Source organism: Rattus rattus, chromosome 5 (genome assembly GCF_011064425.1).
Source record: "Rattus rattus isolate New Zealand chromosome 5, Rrattus_CSIRO_v1, whole genome shotgun sequence".
NCBI lineage: Eukaryota > Metazoa > Chordata > Mammalia > Rodentia > Muridae > Rattus > Rattus rattus.
In genome coordinates, this window is record NC_046158.1 from 67,492,655 (window position 1) to 67,516,693 (window position 24,039).

The 24,039-nt window shown below is 50.6% G+C and overlaps 1 protein-coding gene across 1 annotated transcript in view; it reads right to left on the reverse strand.

Annotated features, from left to right (window-relative positions):
• The window catches only part of Tspan18 (tetraspanin 18), a 132,827-nt gene extending 120,435 nt beyond the window's left edge, over nt 1–12,392 (reverse strand). The window contains exon 1 of the mRNA XM_032903759.1: nt 12,155–12,392. The gene's annotated coding sequence lies outside the window, so the exon portion shown is untranslated. The remainder of the gene's footprint in view (nt 1–12,154) is intronic.
• Nucleotides 12,393–24,039: the final 11,647 nt, after the last annotated feature.

The window sequence follows — 24,039 nt, forward strand, 5'->3', positions numbered from 1 at the left end:
CACGGATGATTATATGTGCAGCTTAGCTAAATGCAGTCCTTAGGTCACATGGCCACATAACTAGTGACAGCTTTCCCAGGTCCTAGGCTGTACCCAGGACATCCATGGTCCTGTCATCCTATTTTCTTTTTCTAATCTTGCCAGACATCAATAATTGATCTTGGCAATCCATCCTGCTGTGCCTGGATCAAACAGCCCCATCTACCCACCATAGGACTCAAGGCAGACCCTACTAATCGATCAGCACTGACATTTGAGAACAAACATATGCATGCCTGCCAGGTACTGTTACAGCATGCTGGTCCTGCTGGTCAGCTTTGATCCCCAAAGCCTGGTTTCTCCCTCAGTTCCGCCCTCTTGAACCTGGAGTGGCTAGCAGAGAAACAGAGAAAGAACAAAACCAAGCCTGGCCCCAATCATTTGTCTCTGCTGTGGTATAGTTTCCTTGTGGTTGGCTGGTTGGTTTTGGTTAATTATCCCACCCCAGGTTTTTACGTATGGCAAACAGGTCCAGAGAGGTCTAGAGCCTTGCCTAAGGTTACCCAGAAAGGCTGTGGTAAAGCTAGAACTTGATACCACACTCCAACTTCTAATCCAGGGCTGTCGTCCCATTCCGTCCCACCCCGTGGAGTTTCTCCTGGTCAACTGGGAGCCCCTGGAAAAGCCACAGATAAACTGGTAGCCCCATTTCACTCCCCCTAATCCCACGGCTCACCTCTTCCCTGCTAAGCAATAAACAGCAAGTGTCAGCCCAGGCTGGCTGGTGACTAGACTCTCCAAGCAGACAGGGCCAGGCCCAGAGCAGACCCGCCTCCTTCTCCTGCTGATCCTGGGCTTTAAGAAAGAGATTTTCACTAATGCGGCTGAGATTGGGAATCCAACATCGCTGAAAATTGCCCTTTTGCGAGGCGCTAATGCACACAAGCCTGAAGAGGAGGTAGCCCACCGGAGGAGACTGTAGGAGGTGTTTCTGCACAGCTCAGGAGACCTCTGCTGTCTCGGGCTTCCTGTCTTTATTAAGCTTTGCAGACAAGCTCACACAGTGCGGCCCGGCTGCAAATGAAACCCAAGCTATCTCATTTTCTCCCCTCAGCCAGGTCAGACGCTCCTTCTCACATCCTCCCCTCCCCCACCCTCCATGGAAGAGATCAAACAAGGAAAACAAACAGAAAAACAACCAGAAACCTCTCCAGCCTCTGCAGCCTGCCCTTCAGAGGCTGGTCCTGAGCCTGGGGATTGAGTTAAAAAGGAGAGTCCTCTCCTCAGAGCTGCTGGATGCTCTTACCTACACTGGGAGCGCCCACCCAAAGCCTTCTACTGAGTTGTAGGACAGAGGGGCAGCTCCAGGTGTAAGAGAGTCCCAGCTCTGGTCACACCGTATCACCAGGCCTCAAATGTTGGAGGGCTGGAGGCTGCTCAAAGGAGTCCTTATTGTTATGCTGGGCTCAGCTACTCTGTCTTCCTGGCCACCACACCTGTCTCTTAACTGTCCCTAAAGCAAGGGAATCACACCAGCCAGAGACAACAGGGCTAAGCGTAGCCACTGCAAACCAGCAGGGAAGGTGTGGCTACCACCTGTTCCCACCATCAAGGGCCTTTATCTATGGCGCAACCGCTGCTGGTTAGTCTTTTGTTAACTTAGCACAATCTAAGGAAGAGGAGCCTCCACTCAGGAAAGAGGGCCCCTCATTACGGCCTGAGGACAAGTCTGTGGGGCGTTTTCTTGATTAATGACTAACGTAGATGATGGGCAATGCCTCCCCTATACCTCTCTGGAGGTATAAGAAAGGTTGTTGCACCTAACCTGGTCAGTAAGCAGCCTTCCTCTAGGGTCTGTATTTCAGTTCCTGTGTTGCGTTCCTACCCCGACTTCCCTTGAGATGGACTGTGATGTGGACATGTAAGCCAAACAAACCCTTTCTTCCTGTAGCTTGCTTTGGGTCACGGTGTTCACTGTTCACCACAGTGAGAGAAAGCACTATCTGTCTGAGACATAACTCTTGGTATTGCCCTAAGGCGCAGGCGCAGGGAACACTCACAAACACACAGTACTTAGACCTGCATCACCAGTTCCTGGGCTCTGGAGGGGTCAGGCTGCTGCTGCTGACAGCCTGGTAACCAACAGGAGGGGAGATTCCAGATGTGCATGATGGCCAGTCATGGAGAGAGACTGCTTTGTATGAACTGCCTCGAGGTAGTCAATGGTAACTTAATCAATGGGGACCAGGCAGCCCTGGGAAGAAAGGGTAGGGGGAAGCAACCCTCTGCCAGGGCAAGGTGGGAAAGCTCACCAGGTAAGCCTGCTTGGCCTAACAGTGTCATCAGCCAGGACACCGGGGAGAGAGCCACAGCCACATGAGGATTTGTAAAGGCAGGGGTGGAGATCAGCGTAGGAGGGGCTGCCGTGTTAGCAATGCCCAGTCCCAGTTACCCACATGGTACAGAAGCCTTCTGGGTTCTTGGGTGCACTGAAGATGGGGTCTGGGGACATCAACTGGGGTAAGCTTTCGTAGAGCCCCCGCCTAGCTGGAGACAAGGACCTAGAGCAGGCTGAAGTGCATGTGAGGGTGGGAAGGATGCTGTGCACAGGCAGCTGGTCGGTGGTCCTCACCCACAGACTCAAGTCCTCAGTGCACAGCGGATGAGGGAGCACCTACAGGAGGCAGCTACTGTTCATCAACAGACCCAGGCGAGCATCCCCATACACATTAGGACCTTTGTCCTAAGACACAACAAAGACAACCTTCAGGAAGGTGAGCTTACTCTGAGTTGTGCTTTCAAAGACTTTGGGTACATGGCGGTGAGGCAGTAGCGGTGAGGGTGAGCACGGAAGAGCAGCTCATCCAATGCTGCTATAGTGTGTAGTGGCTACAGGAGAGAATGCGGCAAGAACTAGACATGGGTGCCGCTTCCAAAACCCCACCCCTCACAACCCTCCTCCACTACCCAGTCCCCAGCCCTTAAAGGCTCCATAGTGTCCAAAAATAGTGCCACGTAGCAAACATTCCCAACAACGTGTGGGAAAGAGTGCAGACCAAGCTGTAACACCTTAATGTGGAACATGCCCAAGTTTGTAGGGGTTCAGACAAACCTCACACCTCCTTTCCCTTACTTGGCCATCTACCAAACACATAACTTATGCACCTTAGCTCTCCATTCTGTAAAACATGTATAAAACCCATCATAACATGACTGCTGGGCAGCACAGGACATTGTGTGTGGGCCCAGTTTGTCCTCAGCAAGACTACTGTTTCTGTGCAGGCGCGTGGGGAAGGGCCAGAGCACTTGATTTGGTCTTGCTGTCCCCACCCTTAAGCTGAGGCTTCAATGGACTATATAACTCACCCACAGTCACACAACTGACCAGGGCTAGAGTTTGATCCCAACCTGTGGGACTGCAAAGCTGATATCAGCCTCAGTCGCTCACAGCCCCATCGGAACACAGGGGAACGTTCCAGCAGCTTTTAGAACACTTCCTCCTAGAAGTTCTTCATGGGAATCCATATGCTGCTCACCCAAAGATATGTGTGAACACACACATACAACTTTGTCTGGTGATATTGTAACTGCTAATACTGTTTTCCAGAGAGAAGTTCTCACCACTAAGGCCTTCATTCACACACACACACACACACACACACACACACACTCCAACAGGTTTGAATAGATCTTTACAAGTAGTTGGGCTACTTGGAAACAAAAATACTCATTATTTAAATTCAATTGCATAGCAACCACTCTCTTAAAAGATTATTTTTATTTGAGCTTATTATGTGGCGATCATCAGTTGCTTGTCCTCTTCAAACCATCTTAAAAAGTCATGATTATCAAACAAAAGGGAGGAATACACACACACACACACACACACACACACACACACACACACACACACGTACGTATTCCGGCTATTGAAAAGAAACGTATCCCTCTCGGTTTATTTAAACAACACCCTGCTTCCACCAACCATGGTGTCCTTCCTGAGTGCGTTCCTCCAAGAAATGCTCAGCTCAGTCTGTTCTCCCTCATTTCAATATTCTAAGACGAACCTAGGGGCTCTGGGGTTGGAAGACATCCCAAGACTCACCAGAACTCATTTCTCCTATGAGGATGAGACATCAGACGCTCACAGTAGGACTGGAAGATGGCCTAGCCAGTCCTGTGCCTGCTATGCCAGTTCAGATCTCTAGTACCCACAAAGAAGCTGGACGTGTGCTGCATACCTTTACCCTGGACAGAGGGAAGATTGTAGGATCCACTGGGCCTCAATGGTTCCATAGTCTAGTCAAATCTGTGAGTGCCTGATTCAGTCTCTTTTGAAACCCTGTCTCAAAAAATAAAATGGAGATCAACAGAGGAAGACACCGAACATTGATCTCTGATCTGAATGCACATATGTACGCATACACCTGTATGTGCATGTACACACACACACACACACACACACACACACACACACACACACGCCCACAGAGTATACAAGAGTTTGCCTGAGCCAAATAAAGTCAAATAGAAGGAGAACCCAAGGCTTGGAGGCAGTGCACTCTATAACAAAAGGTAACCAACAGCCATTTGCTGGCTCAGTATGAGCTACAGTCTAGTCTAACTCTTCATTCACTTTGTGATGATGATACATTCTCAAGTCTGCCAGGGACCCAGGCTCAGAGCCTGGCCCCCTTTATGTTACAAGTCTTTAGACACAGAGGAGGGAAGGCCCCCAGCCCCCAGTCCCTCTGGAAGCTCAGCCTATGCTGCAGATCTGGTGCATCAACAACACCAAGCAACCTTCTCTGGCCAGGCCCTGCTCTCTCACAGCATAGGTAGGCAGGGCCTCAGAGCCTACTGCTTGCCCTGGCTTAGCAGCTGGCTTTCTCAGCAAGACACCTCCGGAAAAAAATCATCAAACAACAACAGAAAGCCCTTTGAAGACCAACAACACAGTCTGGAGGAGTCTGGAAAGACAGTGAAAAAGAGCCCCCCACCTTCACCTGTTGAATCCAGTTCACAAGGCAGAGGGCGTGGGGCTTGGAGCAGATGGTCTTCTAGATCCTGCCAAGCCCAGGCCCCTGGACCCCAGGAGATGGAAAAGCAAATATAATATTTGTGGGGACCAAGTCAATATGGTCAGCGAACAGGCAGAGCTTGGAGAAAGGCAGAAAACCACGAGAGGCAGAAGGCCCAAGAGTTGGTTACCTGGTGAGGTGTACGTGATGCCTCAGTCCCTTGGCAGGGAAAGAATGAGCAGGTGGCCAGCCATGCAGCTAACCGAATCCATCGCAAATCCATGCCTCTACCTCAGACAGGTGAGCTGTGCTTCCAATCCACCCCTGCTCCCAACCCTGTGTGCCAGCAAGGGCTCCTGGGGCTTTGCTGAGAGGGGCTGTTCTCTCTGGTCATCCTCCCTTGGGTATTCAGCAGTACCTCTTGGCCAGCAGGCAGGCTGGAAGTATCCCGGAGCCGGAGTCTCTGAGAGCATCCTTGTATGAATGACACTAACACTGGTGACTAACAAGCGAGCTTCCCCTGACTGGTGGAATAGCTGAAGTGTTTTATGCAGTTGCTTACAGAATCCTCAAAGGACTGGGTGCAGCAGCCCATGGAGGGCAATTCACTTCTTTCTTGTGCATAAAGGATTGGCCCTCAAATCCTTGATTGGAGATATGTTGTTGGAAAAACACAACTAAAGCAAGGCAGGCCGATACAGGGTAAGTGAGTGCATGCCAAGTGTGGAATAGTGTGTAGGAAGTCACTACAACTGAAGAGATTTGGTAAAGGCCAATTATCTGTCATGGCTGCCAGCCTGGCTGCGGACTTGAACACAAGCAGGTGGCTGTGCTTAGACATGCCTGTCCCTATCCCCTAGGACAAGTTGCCTCCTCTGATTCTTGCGTCAGGGTGAGGACCTGGGTGTTTGAGCCCTTTAGCTTCCCTGGGTTGGAGCCAGGGATGGCCTTTCTTCTGCTGCTTACGTTCAGCCCTCAGTCATTCCATGTGGGGACCACAGGGGCACTCTGTGAGCCAGCGCCTCACTCTGCTCATTCCCACGGGTGCCTGCTAAACCTGCTTGAAGCCACAGCCACGAGCAGAGCCCGCTCCACTGGCAGGGTCCCTGAATGTCAGGAAGCAGGTGGCCTAGCCTGCTTCCCAGGAGGCTGTGCACACACGGCCAGGCTGAAAGCAATCTGTCTCAGCAGTAGAGATGGCCATGTTGGGGTGGGGTGGGTGGCAGGAAGCCATTCCTAGGAGTATCTCTGGGCTCAGGTTCCATGAAAGGGCTAGTTCACTCCAAATCTATCTCCCACTCTCAACCGACCGAAGCTCTGTTAGTTCATCGAGAAAGAGGGTGGGGGGAGAGAGCTCAGTTCTGAGCTAATGGGGGCTCAGGGTGGGCAGGAATTGGAACCTTTCACCAATAGCCAGAATCTGTTCCTATGTTGGACGGTATCTAGCTGTTCTGCTGGGGCTGCCCCTTCTGTTTTTAATAAGGCACATGGCCTCACATTCTAGCTCACACTGTGTATCTCAAACTAGACTGTCTCCTTCCACACCCCTACCCTTCTCTCCAGACTTCAAGATGAGTCCAGCACCCTTGGCCCTCTGACTCCTCACTCCCACAGAGATGAACACAGAAGAGTCACCTTATGAGAGAATGGGAGGAGATAGGGCCAGAAGTGATTACTGGAAGAACTTGGAGACAATTCTGGAAAGTTCTCAAAGCAATAAGTTTCAGCAAGCCAAAGGAGGCCACAGAGTACTGGGTGGAAAGTCAAGAAATGGCTGAGTGTGTTTGCTATGCACCACTTGTCAGCCCCTTTGGTCCCGCCACATGCAGTGTGTCACAAGACCAACATGATCACCTAAAATAATGTCCCCATGTACAGACTGAGTCCTATCGGGGTGAGTTAGGGATAAGCCTCATGTTTGAAGGGCTGATGACCCAGTCATCCCAAAGGAGCCTTGAATGTTCCTCTCAGTACTCTGCTGCAAATGCCAACACCAGGCTGGAGTTTCCTGTGGTCCCAGCTGCCCTTGTGGCTGGTTAGGACCAGGTAACAGATCCAGCCAATGTCCCAGAGCTGAGTGGTATGCAACACCTCCTGCTGATGCATGGAGTGCCTGCTGGCATCCCCACCGTTCTCGTCTCCTCCTGTAGTGACTTCAGTGCCATCTACACGGTTTAGAAGAGCAGACATAGACATAACCAGGGTTACTTTCTGAAGCACCACACAAAAGCAGAGATGGAAGCCAGGCTGAGCAGATGAGCAAGCAGGGAATCTAAAGTGCTCAGGCGCAGAGGTTCGCCGTCACTAGGCCTAACAGGACGCTGGGGCCATCATTCTGATTTCCACAGATAAAGAATAGGAGACCACACCACACGTCATACTAATTGCAGATCCAGGACAGCAACACACCTCTTCTTGTTATAGCCTGTGTGTTTTCCTTAGATTGTTCCCCTCCTGTGAGCAACTATGTCTCCAAACTTCTTAACCCACCTGTCCCCAGAGATGGCTGAGTGATAGATGCAAGATAAAAGAGGGAGTCTCAGAAGGTGGCTGAGCAAGAGTGGTCAAAAGTGTGCGTGTGTGTGTTTGTGTGCATGTGTGTGTGCATGTTGTGTGCATGTTGTGCATGTGTGTGTGCATGTGTGTGTGTGTGTGTGTGTGCATGTGTGTGTGCCTGTGTGCGTGTGTGTGCATGTGTGTGTGTGCATGTATGTGTGAGTGCATGTGTGAGTGCATGTGTGTGTGCATGTGTGCATGTGCATGTGTGCGTGTGTGCATGTGTGTGCATGTGTATGTGTGCATGTGCGCATGTGTGCATGTGTGCATGTGTGTGTGCATGTGCATGTGTGCATGTATGTGTGTGTGCATGTGCATGTGTGTGTTTGTGTGTATGTGTGTGTGTGTCTCTGTGTGTGAGTTTTTGCATGTTAGGGGGTTGGCCCAATTTCAAAGAGCCTTCTGGGGTTCACGGGAAGCACGGCACAGTGACTGAGCACACAGGATGAAGAGCCAAGATGAGCTAACCTCAAACCCAAGCCCCACTGCTGACCCCACTATCTCAGAGCCTTATTCTTCTACCTATAAAATGGGAACAATAACTAAAGCTCCCCCCCCCCGAGACAGGAGATGAGGACAGCCTGTAGTCCAGCCCTGACACATGGAACAGCCTCATGTGTCTATACCATGCAGATATCACAGTCAAGATGGACTTGAACAACAGTCTTCCTGGGGAAGAGGCAGGTGCAGTCTGAACTGTCCCCTCCTAAGCAGTTTGCAGAAGCTGCCCCAGCCCAGACAGTGGACATAGCCCCACTTCACAGACCTCAGACCTGGCCCAGCCCACATCAGAAGAGGAATCTGGATCAGCTGAGGGAAGTGCAACCCACAGATCCCAAGAGCATTTATCTGAAAGTCCAATGTGCTTCAGAAGAGCCCATGGCTGGGGTGATTTTTGGAAGCTGTTTACCAGGCCAGCTTCTTATCAGCACGGGTGGGCTTGGTACCTAGTTAGGGTGGGAGGAAGAGTGGAGGAAAGGAAGGACTGGTGGGTAATGGCAGAGGGACTAGACACATCACTGGTATCCTGCATCAGGGACAGGGCTGCCCACTGAGGCAGGAAAGGAAGAAAACAATTAGAAGACCAACTCATTGACAACCTTCTACCCCTAAACACCAACAGTGGGAAGATGACCGTGCTTGCTGTGTCGGATACTGCGTCAAGTATTTCACTTGGATCATCTCACTGTGGGGCCACTGCGGGCTCAAGGGAGAGACTGCTAATTCCATTATGTAGAACATCAGAAGGTGGGGAACCTAAGGTCATGTAATTGACAAGTAGGTAGACAGAACTTAAACCCAAGTACTCTAATCACCATGCAGTGATTTTTCTAAACAGAGAGCCTGAGGCTCAGAAAGGGCAGTGACTTAGCTGAGGTTACACAGCCTCATCTATGGCAGATCGAGCCTTCTAATTCCCGGCTCTCTAGTTTTCTACTTCATCATGTCTCATCACAGCGCTTGTGAACCTGTTTCTGTGTATCCAACCCAGAAGTCTAGGGCCCTACTAAAAGTCTGTGTCAGCTGCACACCCGGGATTCACCATCTCATTCCATCTTTCTTTGTTAAAAACAAGACAAACGAATGAACAAAAAACCCTTGTGATCTGCCTCACTCCATCCCATGGAGCACCAGCACTAGTCCGAGGCCAGCTCTGGTAGCAGGAGGAACCCAGGCCGGCATGTTCGCCTGAGAGCATCGGGTTGCAGGGATGCTGATCAGTTGCTCTCATCTGTTCCCTAGGACCAAGTGCTGGGTTCTGCACTCTCTCTATGGGGTCCCAGCTAAGGTCAGACAAGTATCCCTGATTCCCCTTTTCGGTGGCTGATGAAATGGGCCAGTAGAGCACCTCTCTCAACAGGGAGGGGTTGCTAAAATGTGTGATCCGGCCACAGGCCCTGGCTCTTCCCATGGAATGGTGGGTAGACAGGCATCCCAACAAAGATGCCTGCTTTCGCACGACATTTCCTTCTCTCTACCCCAACCTGCTGGATTGATCCACACGAACTGAATGACTACCACTGGGGGTGAATCCACTGGGCTCTACTATCAGAGACTAAGCAAGAAGAGGTCAGGTACCCTAGAGAAGAACCAGCATCCAGTCATCCAGACTAGAGGCAGCATCAGCCTGGCTGTCCAGGACCCCAAAAGGCTTCCCTGGATTTAAGCCACAAGGCCCACCCATCCCCAGAGCTGTTTACAGAGAGGGAAGCAGGGCTACTGGGGAAGGGGCTCATCCCAGGCCTCAATGATAAGCTAACTGCCTGGATTTCAAAACTGCCCTTTCTCCTCTACCAGACCTTCCCATAAATCCCTCTAATACCCTGACTCCAAACCCAGCCAGCCCCAAGCCCAAAGCACTGGCATGCCATTTAGGTGGTAGGGAACTATTTCCAGGCTGTGGTATGGAAGTTACTAAAAGATTGGGGGAGGGGTCCTTTCTGGATTCATACCAGTCTGTCCTACATGCAAGTCCAGAGGTCTGCTTCCTCAAAAGTCCCTGGAGATTCAATGATTGACTGGCATTTTGGACTTGGGGACAGAGGAGACAAAGAAGTGCACCCCAGCTTGGATTATAGATAAGTCAGAGACTGGGGAATCTACCTGGAGTTCAAGAGACAGGACCAGAGACAGGAGCCAGTTTGGAAGGCGGAGAGCCTCTGTATTCTCTTCGGTGTGGGGGTTGGGGTGGGGACAGCACCCAGAATCTGCAGGCCTTAGGGTTGGGGACATGCTAATACCCAAGTTCCAGAGGTGGGCAGGGCTGTCCAACTAGGCTTCACACACACACACACACACACACACACACACACACACACACACACAGAGTTATTAAAACCAAAATAAACAACACACTTTTGTCTTCTAGCATGTCTTAAAGACAAACCCAGAGACAAGGGCTCCCCACCCTTCCCTTTGCCATTCCAGACAGATGTCAGGCTGAAAGGATGATCTGTCTGATGGAAACTTTGTCCTGGACCGGGACACTAGCTGCATCCAATCACACGTGGCTTCTTCCCAGGCTGAAGGCAGGACCTCCTCTGTGTCTTGGGGACCCATTCCCGACACCTTAGTGTGTATGTGGTGGCATGTGTGGGTAGTTTGGATGGTGAGCAGGAATTCCTAACAAAAACACATGAAAACTTTCAGTCGGTGTGAAACCACGGTCTCTAGTGAGCTCATCTGTACTCTCTTGGGAGAGCAGAGAGGAGTTTAGAGAGAAGAGGAAGCACCAGTCCCTCCAGAGGAAGGGCCCTCCATAGGAATAGCCCTTCGCGCAACAAAGATGACACTTTGCACAGACTACGGCAGTCAGCATGTCTCTTTTCACCAGCACAATACAGGAGTCTGAGAGTCCAGACAGGAAGGACGGCGAGTTTTCACCAGCATGTGGGACGCGATCAGATAGATGCATGTGGACTTCAGGCGCAGGGCATGGTGTGCTCTCCGTGATGACTGGGGAGTGTAACCCTTTTCATGAAACTATAGAAATTCCTATGCCCCCGGTGTACCTATGCTCCGAAGGAGGAGAAATCCTGCCCACCACGCCCAGAGATCTGGCCGGGACCAGGATAAAAGATGCCACTTTTACAGAAAGGGCTGAGTTCCAGTAACTTCATGTAAATCCCAACTAATGTTCTATTCCATTGTCTGCATGCTGGCTTGCTGTTCACATAAAGTTTCTTTTGTTTTTCTGGGTGTAAATTGTTCACTCATCCTTGCCAGCAGCACATCTCATGACACTGATCCGTCTGATCATTGCACACCAGTCTCTTAGTGGGGCCCTCCGCCCGATTCTCTGGGGGCAAGGTGGGGAGCTCCTCCAGACAAACCCCACACTCCTTGCTCTGGTCCGTCTGCGGTTCCATGAGCTCAGAAAGTCCGCCTGTGAAGCTCCTAGGCTGGTATGGGAAGCCTATCTGGCCGGGGAAGGGCTCCCCCTGGCGAGGCAACTCCCCCAGCGCAAGCAGGACCTGGAGCCCGCGCGCGCCCACCTCGGCCAGCCACGCTGGGAACCCGCGGCCACCACACCCCACATCCGGCCGCAAAGAGCTCCGGACTCGCCCGGGAGCCCCCTGGGTCCCCACATCCACGGAGCTGAACACCTTCCCGCGCAGGGAATGATAATACGGGTGCTCGAGCAAATCTAGGAGCGTTCTCCTGGCCCGCTACCAGGGTCCCACGAAGACGACCAGCGCTCTGTGCCCAAGCCCAATCGGCGATCCGCCGCGCCCAAGCCCGACTCCGAGTCCCCGGTCGTGACCTGCCCGTGCGGAGGGTCACCTGGGCGCACCCCTTCACTCTCGGTACAGCTCCAGGCAACACACCAGACCTGGGAGTCCCACCTGCCGCCTCACTGCCTGAGCCCGGGAGATTGCCGGGCGCAGAATGGCTGCACCTGACCCGGGAGAAGTCCGTGACCCGAGCATGCTATGGGTCACTAAGTGCAGCGCTGTACCCGCCCCCAGGGGAGTCGCAGCAGAACTTGGTGGCCGCTTCCCCGAGCGTCCTGGGACCCGCATTGGTCCGGGATCTACCCAGAAACGCTCGGTGCCCGAGACCAGTACGCACAGAGGGGCTCAGTGGTTGAATCCTACCTGGCAGAGACTCGGCCGCGGGGTAAAGTTTCCCCCAGGCGCAGAGTGCGCTCGCAACTTGCGGGGCACTGGTAGTCCTGCGCCGAAGCGTTGGGCCAGGCGTCGAGGCGACGAGGAGCGGCGACGCCGGCTGGGGGCCAGGGCCCGGCGGCCTGGCGTGGCTGGGCTTCAGAATCGCACAGCGTTGCGTCCGCCTGCAGCCTGCAGCCCCTGAGACGCCGGCGGCAGCTGCAGCGGCTCACCCGCCACCGCCGCCGGCCACACCTCCCGCCACCCTCCGGCCCGCCCTCCCGCTCCCTCCGCCCCACCCTCCGCCCCTCGGTCTCCTGTCGCCACTACTGCCGCCGTGGTGCTGGCGCGTCTCGGGGCGGACACGGCCCTCAGGGTCTCTCACCCGGTCCTAGCGCGTGATTTCAGGGACTGTGCTCTCCTGATGTCCTCTGCACTCCTAGTCTCAGTGTCCGAATTTAGGAGATTGCTGGAGGAGGGCGAGGGTGACACGCTGGACTGGGACATTTATTCCCGGAAGCTTTCTCGTTGTCAACACACCCTGTGTGGGACGGTAGGGCTGGGATGTAGGATTCTCCTTTGCGATGTCGCCTCTCGGTTTCCCACTTACTGCCAGGAAAGTGCCGGATGTGAGCCTGTGCAGCAAGCACTATTTAGGCTCATTGTTGCTGACCACTTCTAGCCTGGTAAGTCTTCCCAACCCCATCAGCTGCAAACTATGGTCCTGCTAAGGCTCTCACCTCATCCTCTCCCCGACCCTGGCACCGGGTTTCACTAACACAGCTAACCTATGCCATACAGGCCCACACAAAATTCACAAACAGGCACACAAGAGCCACAACCTAAGAGAAACGGCCATTCAATGACTCAAATTGCAACTCCTGTTCCCTCGTTGGCAGGAATTATCAGTGTCTCAGCTTTGATGAGTCTACTTTGAAAAGTCTTGTGACCATATGAGCGTGCTCGTGCACACACACACACACACACACACACACACACACACACACACACACCAAACTACACTCTACAGGAGACCTCTTGGCCCACTGATCTTATCCAGGACACTCTTGGCTTCGATGTGGAAGTTGGTGAGGTCAGGATGTTAGAGTTTTGAAGGGTAGACAGAAAAACAGACTTGGTTTTTTCAAACCCACAGACTAAGAAGTAAGATGTATAAGGTCTCAGGGCTGTTCCTTTGAAACACTTCAGACTCAAGAGAGAGGCCAAGGAGGGGATTTGCCAGAGTGGCATGCGCTTTCGAGAACAGAGGACTGGTGGCATAGGTATGGAAGTCAGTCAACATATAGACAGACACCTTTTGGGTTTTCCCAACAGAGTCAAGGCGAGGCCGAACCCTCTGGCTGAGAACCCCACAGGCTCTTCTCTCAGGCTGATGCTGTAAAAGACACGGGCCTCTTGGGAGCAGAGAGAGGCATCACAGGAACTTGAGGAGAATCAAGCTGTGAGGGAGAGGGCCAGGCTTGGCAGGCAGGAGAGCCCTTTAAAGATTTAGTTTTGGTAAAAGCAGGCACAGAGGAGGGGAGGCAGCACAAGCTGAGGTCCAGCAAGATGGCTCACTGCTTACAGGTGCTTGCCACCAGCCCTGACACCTGAGTTCTACCCTAGAGCCAACGAAATAGATGAAGAAAAGATTGGGCTGGCTGCGTAATGCACAGCCAGCCAGGACAGTGGTTCTAGCTCCTTCTGCCTCCTTTAGAACTCGAGCCTGACTGGGCCCCAGGATGACGGCTGCCTGCTAAGTGCTTTCTTTAAATCAGCACTTATTTTACATTTTGTTTTACTTAAACAAGTTTGTTTTTAAACAGTGATATGTTCTACCATGGCCGTAAATGGAAAAGCAGTGTCGGATTGCTATAAATAGAAGGATATCATAAAACAAATACAGTGCGAATAAAATGGTGTCATTAAACTCCAACAATGGATCTTCAGTCATAATAAAAGAAAGTGTAACAAGATACCTCTGGCTGCTTTGACTAAGAAGGGCTGAGCATCCCCAGGCTTACTCCCCCCACTGGAGTTCAGTGAGAGCCAGAAAGGTTGTTAAAGACACATTAGCAACCAAGTCACACATCACAAAACCCCACATCAGGAAACATGATACGTGTATAGCAGAGGCAGAAAAGTGCCTTTTTCTCCCCCAAAATGGGGACCCCGGAAGTTTAGTTCCCTGAGACAGAAGGCCACATTTTGTTGCTGTGAGAGCCAGTCTCCTATTCACAGAACAATCTTAGTCTTAGTGTTTCCACATGTAAAGCTGAGCAAACAACCTGTAGAATCCCTTCAACTGTTCTGTCAGGACAGCAGGAAAGTTCCCCAAGCGGTGGTTATCATGAGCTTTCAGGCAGGCAATGGAAAATTCCAAGGAGATAGAGTGGGGAGGGGAGAGAGACAGCCTGGGGGTTAAATGGAAAGGCCAGCCAGCCCTGACCAAGGGGAGTCCAGGTTAGCATAGACCCAGGAGCAACCTATCTCAGAAGGTTCTAGATTCTTCATTTGCCCATTCCAAAGAAACCCTGTGGAAAATTCACTGTAGTCCAGCAATTTCAGTCAAGATGGGAATACGGAGAAAAATTCAGACTGCACAGACGAGGAGCTCAGCGGTGACCTGGGCCTCCTGAACCCTAGGTCAAAACCTCCTAACTCCCTGCTTTGTGAGGTAGGGTGTTGATAGTTAATATTGTCAATTTGACAGGATCTAGACTCATCTAGAAGATGAATCTCTGTCATGTCTATGAGGGAATTTCTGAACTGGGTTAACTGAATTGAAGGATCGTGGGCAACACCATTGCATGGGTTGGGGGTCCCAGACTGAGTAAGAAGAAAGGGGGCTAAGCACCACCATCTCTCTCTCTGAGCCTTGATGGCAGATGAACGTGACCAGCTGCCCTGCTTTCCCCACCATGTCTTCCTGGTGATGGACTGCCCCTTCAAACTGTGAGCCAACACAAACCCTTGCTTCTGTAAGCTGCTGCTCTCGGGCATTTTACCATGGCAACAGGAAAGCAATACAGGAAGTGTGGGAGAAATGGATCTTAAAAACGCTTACCTCTCCCCTCAAGGAGTTCTTTTGGAGTTCTTTTCTCTAACACCCACAAAAAGAAAAAGCAAAATATCCCATTGGCCTAAAAGTCTCAAGTCTGTCAGAGTCAGCTTGGGCTGGACAAGTCAGGTGCTGGGACCCAGCCCCTGGACAAGGGACACATGGAGCAATGACATCCTGCACAAGGAGCCCTAAGCCAGAAGCTAGGAGCCTGCAGCCTGGAGCTCTGCTCTCACCAGGCCTCAGTGCTCCCAACTGGAACATGAGGCCCTAGATGTGAACATGGGTTCTGGCCGGGCCATCAGACCCTGCTCCAATACCCTGAGAAGTATGAACAAGGGCAGGAACACCATCTCCTCTCTCCAGCTCCACTAAGGTCTTTGTTGTGGGCTCTGTGCCATGGCAAACTACTTAAGATTTAAAATAGCATGTGTCTTTACAAAGAATGGGTTTGGAAGCATGGGAAAGAATGGCAAGTGACTCCAGCTTTGTAATGTTAAGGCCATAGACAGTGAGCTTCTTAAGGGGGAGTGCTGCCTGGGTCTCCAGCACCCCAGTTGGAGGTTGTCCTCAGGCATTTGCATAGAGAATTCCAACCCTGCTGCCTGGAGTAGGCCACTTAAAAGCTCTGGTCTCACTCCTTCTTTCCTTGCTTTCTTCCTTCTCTCTCTCTCTCTCTCTCTCTCTCTCTCTCTCTCTCTCTCTCTCTCTCTCTGTCTCTGTGTGTGTGTGTAGGGGGCAGCAGTACACATGCCCAACACATACAACTTTCAGAGGACAACTTTGGGGAGTAGATTCTCTCCCCCCTTCACATGGTCCCAGGAGTTGAATTTAAGTGGTGAGGCTTCCCTCACTAACATCTTATTCTTGCAGGCCCAAGCCACCTGATCTTCATAAAGACACTGGTGGTGGCCATTCCCCTGTCATTGAGGGTGGTGAGGGTGGTGAGGGGAAATCTCTGGCACATGTTCTATACTAGGTAAAGCGACCCCTGAAGGACACCTGCCAGCATCGGCTCTCCCCATCCCCACTCCCACCCCCAGGTGGTTGACCTCCCAATCTAATCTAACTTTCCTGACTCACTTGAAAATTTTAATCACTGCCTCCTTGATTTTTTTTTCTGAATTGTCTCCTTTTATGTGTAATTTGCAATCATTTCCCAAAACATTGACAGTTCATTAAACGTACACTCAAGAGTGATTGCATTTGTTTATCTTCCAGAAGCCTCTCACAGAAATGAACTCCCAGGTCCCAAGGACATCCCCTGAGTTTGGAGGGATGCGTTTTTGCATCTTCACGTCCCGAAGCAGTTGTCAACCCTAGACTTACTCACATTTTCCCAATGCACTGCTCCAGCCCACAGCCCAGCCAAGGCTTTGAGGTTTTAGCACAAAACCTCCAGGGTCTACAGCCTCCTCCCACCTGGAATGCTACTGGAAATAGGGACGATTTGAATACACTGTACACACACACACACACACACACACACACACACACACACACACACTTTACAGGAAGGGGGCAGGAATCTGGAGCCCCTACTGGGAGGGGCCATCATCCAGTTTCTTCTCGTGCTTGTGACTAAGCTGTTTAGAAAGCAAGTTTGAGAATAACAACAAAAATCCTTACCTAAGAGGCACCTGCTGCCCTTCTTTGACGATGAATCCCAGTGTGGAGTTCACAGAGCTCCTGGATGGGAAAGTCTAGACACATATGTGTTCCGTTGTGATGGTGCAAACTTGTGTATGCCAGTCATCCATCCTGCCTAATGACATGTTTGTTTTCCAGAGAGAGACTGATTCTCTTACTAAGTGAATGTTCTGATCTTACATGACTCAGTGGGACAGCAGGTTCACACACCAACTGCGGACTGACCCTCCAAAGCCTCCAACACCTGCATCTTACTCTTGGCCACCAACCAGCTCTGCTTTGACAGGGTGTGTTTGCCACAGCATACCCTGCTTACCTCCCCACTGGGGTCTGCCAAATCGGACAGACGAGCAGGCAGGAAGAAGGGTGAGGGATGAGGCTCCAGGCAGAAAGAGCAAACAGACATTGTTGATAATGGACCAACCGTGATTTTGATCAGAAGAGGAGCATCCCAGGTCAGGATGGGAACGTGCCTTGGCCAGGTTCGCGTCTGCCAGGCAACATGCCAAGGGCCGCACCCATGGCTGCAAATATTCACTAGCTTTCCTTTCTTTCTGGGTTTTCTCCAGCTCTGCAACTGTCCACTGATTCCTTACTTCCATCCCAAGCTTGTAAAGCTCTAGAAAACTAGAGACAGGCTTCTGTCTGACCACTCCCTGGGGACAGAGGAGCAGGAGCCAATTACAAGGTAGATAAGCGTCCCCGGGAGAGCTCCTTACAGATGCCGGCCCAGTGCAAACAGCTGAGCTCCATAAAGCTCCCCAGAATGTTTGCTTAGTGGCTTGGTTTTTAAGAATGCAGCCTTTGCTGTAAGACCCCGAGACTCTTCAGTTACAGCACACAGCACCACAGCTCAGGTCTGCGCATGCATGAACCAGCTGCTTGGCAACAGCCTTATCCCAAGGTCCATTCACAGTGCTTGGCTCCTAAAAGGGACTCAAAAGAATATTTACTGAATCGAAACATGAAACAAGCGTGGCTGGAGAGTTGGGAGAGTGGTTGTCTAGCGAGCACTAGGCTCTGGATTCCATCCCCAGCCTAAGTCAGGCATGGACGTATATGCCTTAATCTTAGCACTCAAGGGGCAGAAGTAAGGAGATCAGAAGTACAAGTTGTGTACTACATAGGGAGTCAGGCCAGCCTGGGCTACATGAGACCTTGAATCAAAAGAGAAAACAAGAAACAAAGCAAACAACCAATAAATATTAGCATTAGCAAAATGGAATTAAGAGGTTACAATCTTTGGGGTAGGGGACACCAAATAGCATATTCTCATCACAAACAATATTCTACAAGGACCTGATATTAAAGCCAACAGGCTGCACTGTGGGGCTCTAACTCAAGATTAAATCCATTAGAGTGGCCTTAGGGGTGCAGCTTGGTGGTAGAACTCTTGCCTAATGTTCATAAGGCCCTAGGTTTAATCTCCTTTGTTGAATTAAAAAAATGGTTGGGGGGGGTCAATGAGTTGATGGGCAGGTAGATGGATGGATGGAGAAGTGGGTGGGTGGAGAGTGGATAGGTAGGTAAGTAAATAGATGGATATATTGAAGAGTATAGAAATAGATTGAGGGATGAGTGGCAGGTGGGTAGGTGGATGGGCGGATGGTGTGCATAGATATTTTGGTGATAAATTGATGGAAGAGTGGATGAATGTATGGGTAGATGGACTGGATGGATGAATGGATGGATGAAGGATGGATGGATAGATGGATCAGTGGGTAAATGGATGGACAGATGGATGGGTGGATAATAGATAAGAGGTGGGTGAGTCTATAGCTGGATTGGTGGGTGGTAGATGAATAAGTGGGTGGATGGATGGGAGATAAATAAATGAGTAGATAGATGGTGTGTAGGTGGATAGGTGGATGGGTGAATGGATTTCTTTGTTTGTTCCTGTCTGGCTTTTTGTCTGTCTTCCTGTGTCTCTCTGTCTATCCCTCTTTGTATTTCTGTCTGTCTTTCCGACTATCCTTGTGACTCTATCTGTCTTTTGGTGTCTGTATTTGTCTGTGTCTGTCTGCCTCTACCTGTCTCCATCCCTGATTCTTTTCCTCTTGTTCCTCTCCCATCAGTCCTGAATTTCTCATAATTTTCCTTTCCTTTCTTTCCTGACTTTCAGGAAAGGGCTGGGGCCTAGAGACCTCATATTGTGTAAAGCGCAAGGCTGATGTATAGTGCCCACTGAGCCATTGTCTGCCACATGAATGATTCCATTTTCCACACCAATCCCCTGGCCTCTGTTCCTTGTCAACTATCCAATGCAGACAATGGCTGTGGTCCTGGTTCTGTTCTCCATGCAGCTGGCAAAAGGGAGGACATTGCAATAGTTACCCAGTGGTTCTCAGAGACCATAGGGCAAGTCTAGAGCTGATGGCATGAATCAGTCCCAGTCAGGACTCAAAACATCTCTGAGGACCATGGGACCTGGAATTCTAAACGGACATGGCACCAAACTTTCCAAGGGACTTGGCTGGTTGCTTCTTTGAAAAGATGTTAGATCCATAGCTAGCTCAACCTATTGGTCCCTTAACCTGGATGAAATCAACCAAGTGTGGGAGTGGCCTAAGACCAAGTGCTAGTCTCTCACTGATAGTCATTCAATGCATGAGACATTACCCTGGCTTGAGAATCTCAGATTACAGTGCAGAGGACTCTGGACATCCTGATCTCCTGTGTGATGGTCATCTGGAAGGCTTCTAGATAACAGGGAACTTTAGAGGTCCGTAGGGACAGGGAAGCGACAACTGGTATTTAAGGTAAGGAGACAGTTTGTACAAAGGTCCTGGTTAGAGAAGGGTGTGATGTGGTGATTGTTAACGCTTTGGAAGTTGTAACCCTAGCACCTTCTTCATCATCTGGCATACAGATATTAAACATATGCTTTGTAATTGAATGAATGAATGAATGAATGAATGAATGAATGAGATGCCGGAGGTCCCAATGAAGGCCAGAGATTTAAGGACAATAATGGCTGTGGAAGAAAAGCTGGGAGAGGTGGATAACCTATAATTACACATGTCTGAGACTGGGTAACTGATATGTATGAGAATGTGTTAGGGTCACTGTTCTGAAGTTCAAGTGTCTGGTGCTGGCATCTGGCCTTCATGGTGTGTCGTCTATACTGGAAAGGAGTGGAGCAAGAGGAGTTGAAGTGAACAGGAGACAAGCTGTGTTTCAGGCCTTTAGATGACATGACCGTCTGAAACCCAATGCAGTCCACACTAATCAGAACATGAAAGTGGCATCCCTTGGACTAGGATAGGGTCTTTTGTAACTACATCTATTCACTATTCCCAGGAATGGACCTTCACCACCTAATGTGTTTCACGAGACCCCTACTCTGGGGCTGCTGCTCTGGGACCAAGGTTCTGCCTGGCAGAGTGTATGGACTGTGTCCCCAGCATCTAGGAGGGAGACGCAGGATGATGGAGAATTCTAGAGAAGCCTGGGATAGAGAGAGACCATGTCACAGGAACTTTGAGGTAATCCAAGCCCTAGCAGGCAGATTTCTTAAGGACTCTCTGCTCAAGAGAAAAGCTGTGGGGACATTGTAGCTTGGCCACCCAGGGTTTTCTGTGTTTGTTATTTGCTATGTTGGCTTGCTCCTTGAAGAGCCTGCTGGGCGGCTAGGGGCGATGCTTCAGTTTGTACAGTGTTTGTGTCAAAAGACTCCATCTTGAGTCTGGAGGACAGTCGCTGGAGTTCGAGGGCACGTGTGCCTCTGTATAAACTTACAGGAGGGGAGATGGGCTATTTCAGGAGAAATGCAGAGCAGCTTGGAGGTTTCCCAGACCTCGTCTGTGACCTGGCTTCAAGACTAGAGGAGAAGCTGGCTGCACCACTTGTGGGTCATTTACACAGGACTAACCTCACCCAAGTGCCTAATTCTGGCTTTTTGGAGCATGCACCCTTGATTGACACGCACCCAGGGCTTCCAGTCTTACTGTTGCTGCTGCCTTTCAAATGTCAGTGTCCGGAATCTCCACCTCCACTTCACCGGCTTAGCCTGAATTTCATTCCCAGTACCTTATATACCAGACATGTAAGCTTAGCACTAGGCAAGTATTAATTAGAGGGAGGATCAGAAGTTTAAGGTCATCCTTAGCTAATATAGGGAGTCAGAGGCCAGCCTGGGACACTTGAAATCATGTCTCAAACAAACAAACAAACAAACACATGGCCCTCAGTGGCAGGCATGATGGTAACTTGAGTCTGTTGTACTCTGAGCACTGCCAAAGTCAAACTCGTGCCCACCTGGAAACTGCCGTTCCAACTTCTGGGTTTCAATCCACAACACCGGGCTACTGTTCCTCCACCTGCATCAAATTCCAAGATAGATAATTTTCCAAAATCTGCTGTCCCTGGATGCTTCTGCTCCTAATGGACAGAGACTGGGAAGAGCTGTGGTCAGGGCTGATGTGCTGCTGGTGACGGGGAGAGACGAGAACTACTGCAGCTTGTGATGGGCACTCAGCACTTCATGATCCTGTCAATCCTCAGCACAGACTGAGAGGAAGGGCCATCCTCAATCCTGCTGCATCGCCATGGTAACCGAGACTTATTTCCATGCCTTGAGCCCCTTGAGATGCCTCTGAGGTCCCAGCTTTGATCAAGTTCTGGCTCCCCTGAGTCAGGTCTCAGACGCTGACTTCTTTGCCCAGGCCCCTTCCCTGAGTCCTTGCTTCCTGTGAGAGACTAGGTTCACAGAGTTTCAGAGGATTGGGCTTAGGTACCATCCAAAAATATCAGGGCCAATGCAAAACTGACCCAGTGCAGAGAGCTGAGACTTCCTGCCATAGGAGGAGTAGGTCTGAGGGAAGAGCAAACTCACTCACTCACTGTGTGATGGGAGACTCAGGCTGCTTCCTTGAGCATGGAAGTGGGGCTCTCCAAGTCTGCCTCCATCTCTGGGTGCTAGGCAAAGAAAAGACCTGAGTCCAAGAGTCCCACTAGATACTTGTCTACTGAGCTATTCTCAACCCCCAGGAAAGTTTTAAACACGATTTTATTAGTGTATATTAATCTACGTAATAGTGAGTTTCGTGGCGATCTTTCCATTACATGTCCTTAATTCGTTTTGATCATCCTCGACTTCGGTGACCCTCTCTCGTGCTGACCCCTCCCTCTCCCCTTCCTTTTCAACTTCTGTATCTTCTCTGTGTGTGACCAGTGAGTTTAGAGCTGCATACATGCATCTGGGGGAGGGGCTATTTACAGAAGCATGAGCAGATTTCCAGTGGCCACGCTACTAAAGAAAATATCTGTCCCTCATCCCAGCCACTCTCTCCCTATGGATCCTTAGGGAGGAGTGAGGTTCAGGAGCCCCTCCCCGTCCATGACAGAAGGTTGACTGGTCCTGTCTCGTGCGGGACTTGGGTGGATGATCACAGCTGCTGTGAGTTTAAGTGTTTGACAGCCAAGTCCTGCCCGGAAGACAGTGTTCCTCCATAGTCTACTGTTCCCTAAGCGCTTGCATTCTTCCCACCCTCTTTTCCACTAAGTTCCTTGAGCCCTGGGGAAGTGGCAATTTAGATGTCGTATCTTGGACTGAATATTTGATACTCATTTAATTCTTGTTGTTTGTCTATTTTTTTTTTTTTTCGGAGCTGGGGACCGAACCCAGGGCCTTGCGCTTCCTAGGCAAGCGCTCTACCACTGAGCTAAATCCCCAACCCCCGATACTCATTTAATTCTTAACACTTTGGCCAGTCATGGGTCTTTTTGGCAACTGCTGCCCCATTGCGAGAGCAAGTTTCTCTCAACAAGGTTTGGGGAGCACTGGTCTACGGGCACGCACACAAACATTGTAGGAGGCAATTGGACAGGCACATCATAGCCATTTGGGGAAAAAAGCCAGTGGCTTCCCCAGTAGGACCCAGGCACTCCCCGTCTATAGTTTTTTTTTCCTTGTATGAATAGAAAAGTGCAGAACTGAAATGAGGTGTTATGACTCAGAGACATCAAGAACCAGGTTCCCTCCAACTTCCTGTGTATCCATCTCTCTTCTTTGCCTCACGATAGCAAAATGGCTGCCACAGCTCTAAGCCTAGCAAGCCCAGGCCCTTCCCATGGACCCAGAGAGAGCCATTCCCTTTCTCCTAGAGACCCCTTTTGATGATGGTGGTGTCAGGACTCAGTGCTCTCCACGGGGGGGGGGGGGTCCTCCTTGGTTTACAGTGAGCATCTTCTCCCTGTATCTTTACTGGTTCTTCCTCTGGGCGTGCCTGGGTCTTGATGTTTCTCTCTTTTTAAATAAAATAAAATTATTGGTTATTCTGTTTATTTACATTTCTTTTTTTTTTTTTTTTTGGTTCTTTTTTTCCGGAGCTGGGGACCGAACCCAGGGCCTTGCGCTTCCTAGGCAAGGGCTCTATCACTGAGCTAAATCCCCAACCCCTTATTTACATTTCAAATGTTATCACTCTTCCCAGTTTCCTCTCCTACCCCCCCCATTCCACCCTCTCTTTTCCCCTGCTTCCACAAGGGTGCTCCCTCCCCATCCCACCCCACCGCCCTAGCATTACCCTATCCTGGGGCATGAAGCCTTCACAGGACCAAGGGCCTCCTCTGCTATTGATGCCAGACAAGGCCATCCCCTGCTACATATGCAGCTGGAGCCATGGGTCTCTTCATGTGTATTATTTGGTTGGTGGTTTAGTCCCTGGGAGCTGGTGCCTGCTTGGTTGATATTATTGTTCTTCTTATGGGGTTGCAAACCCATTCAGCTACCTCAGTCCTTTCTCTAACTTCTCCATTGGGGACCTTCTTCTCAGTTCAATGGTTGGCTGCAAGCATTCACCTCTGTATTTGTCATGCTCTGGCAGATGCTCTCAGGAGAAAGCTATATCAGTCTCCTGTCAGCAAGCACTTCTTGCCATCACCAATAGTGTCTGGGTTTGGTGACTGCATACAGGATGGATCCCTAGGTGTGGCAGTCTCTGGATGGCCTTTCCTTCAGTCTCTGCTCCATTCTTTGTCCCTGTATTTCTTTGTCCCTATATTTTCTGCAATTCTGGGTTAAAATTTTGAGAAGGGTGAGTGGCCCCATCCTTCAATTGGGGGCTGTGCCTAACCTCTGGATATGTTCTCCACAGATTCTCTCTCCCCTTTGTTGGGTATTTCAGCTAATGTCATCTTCCATCTCCTCCCACACCTGGTCCTG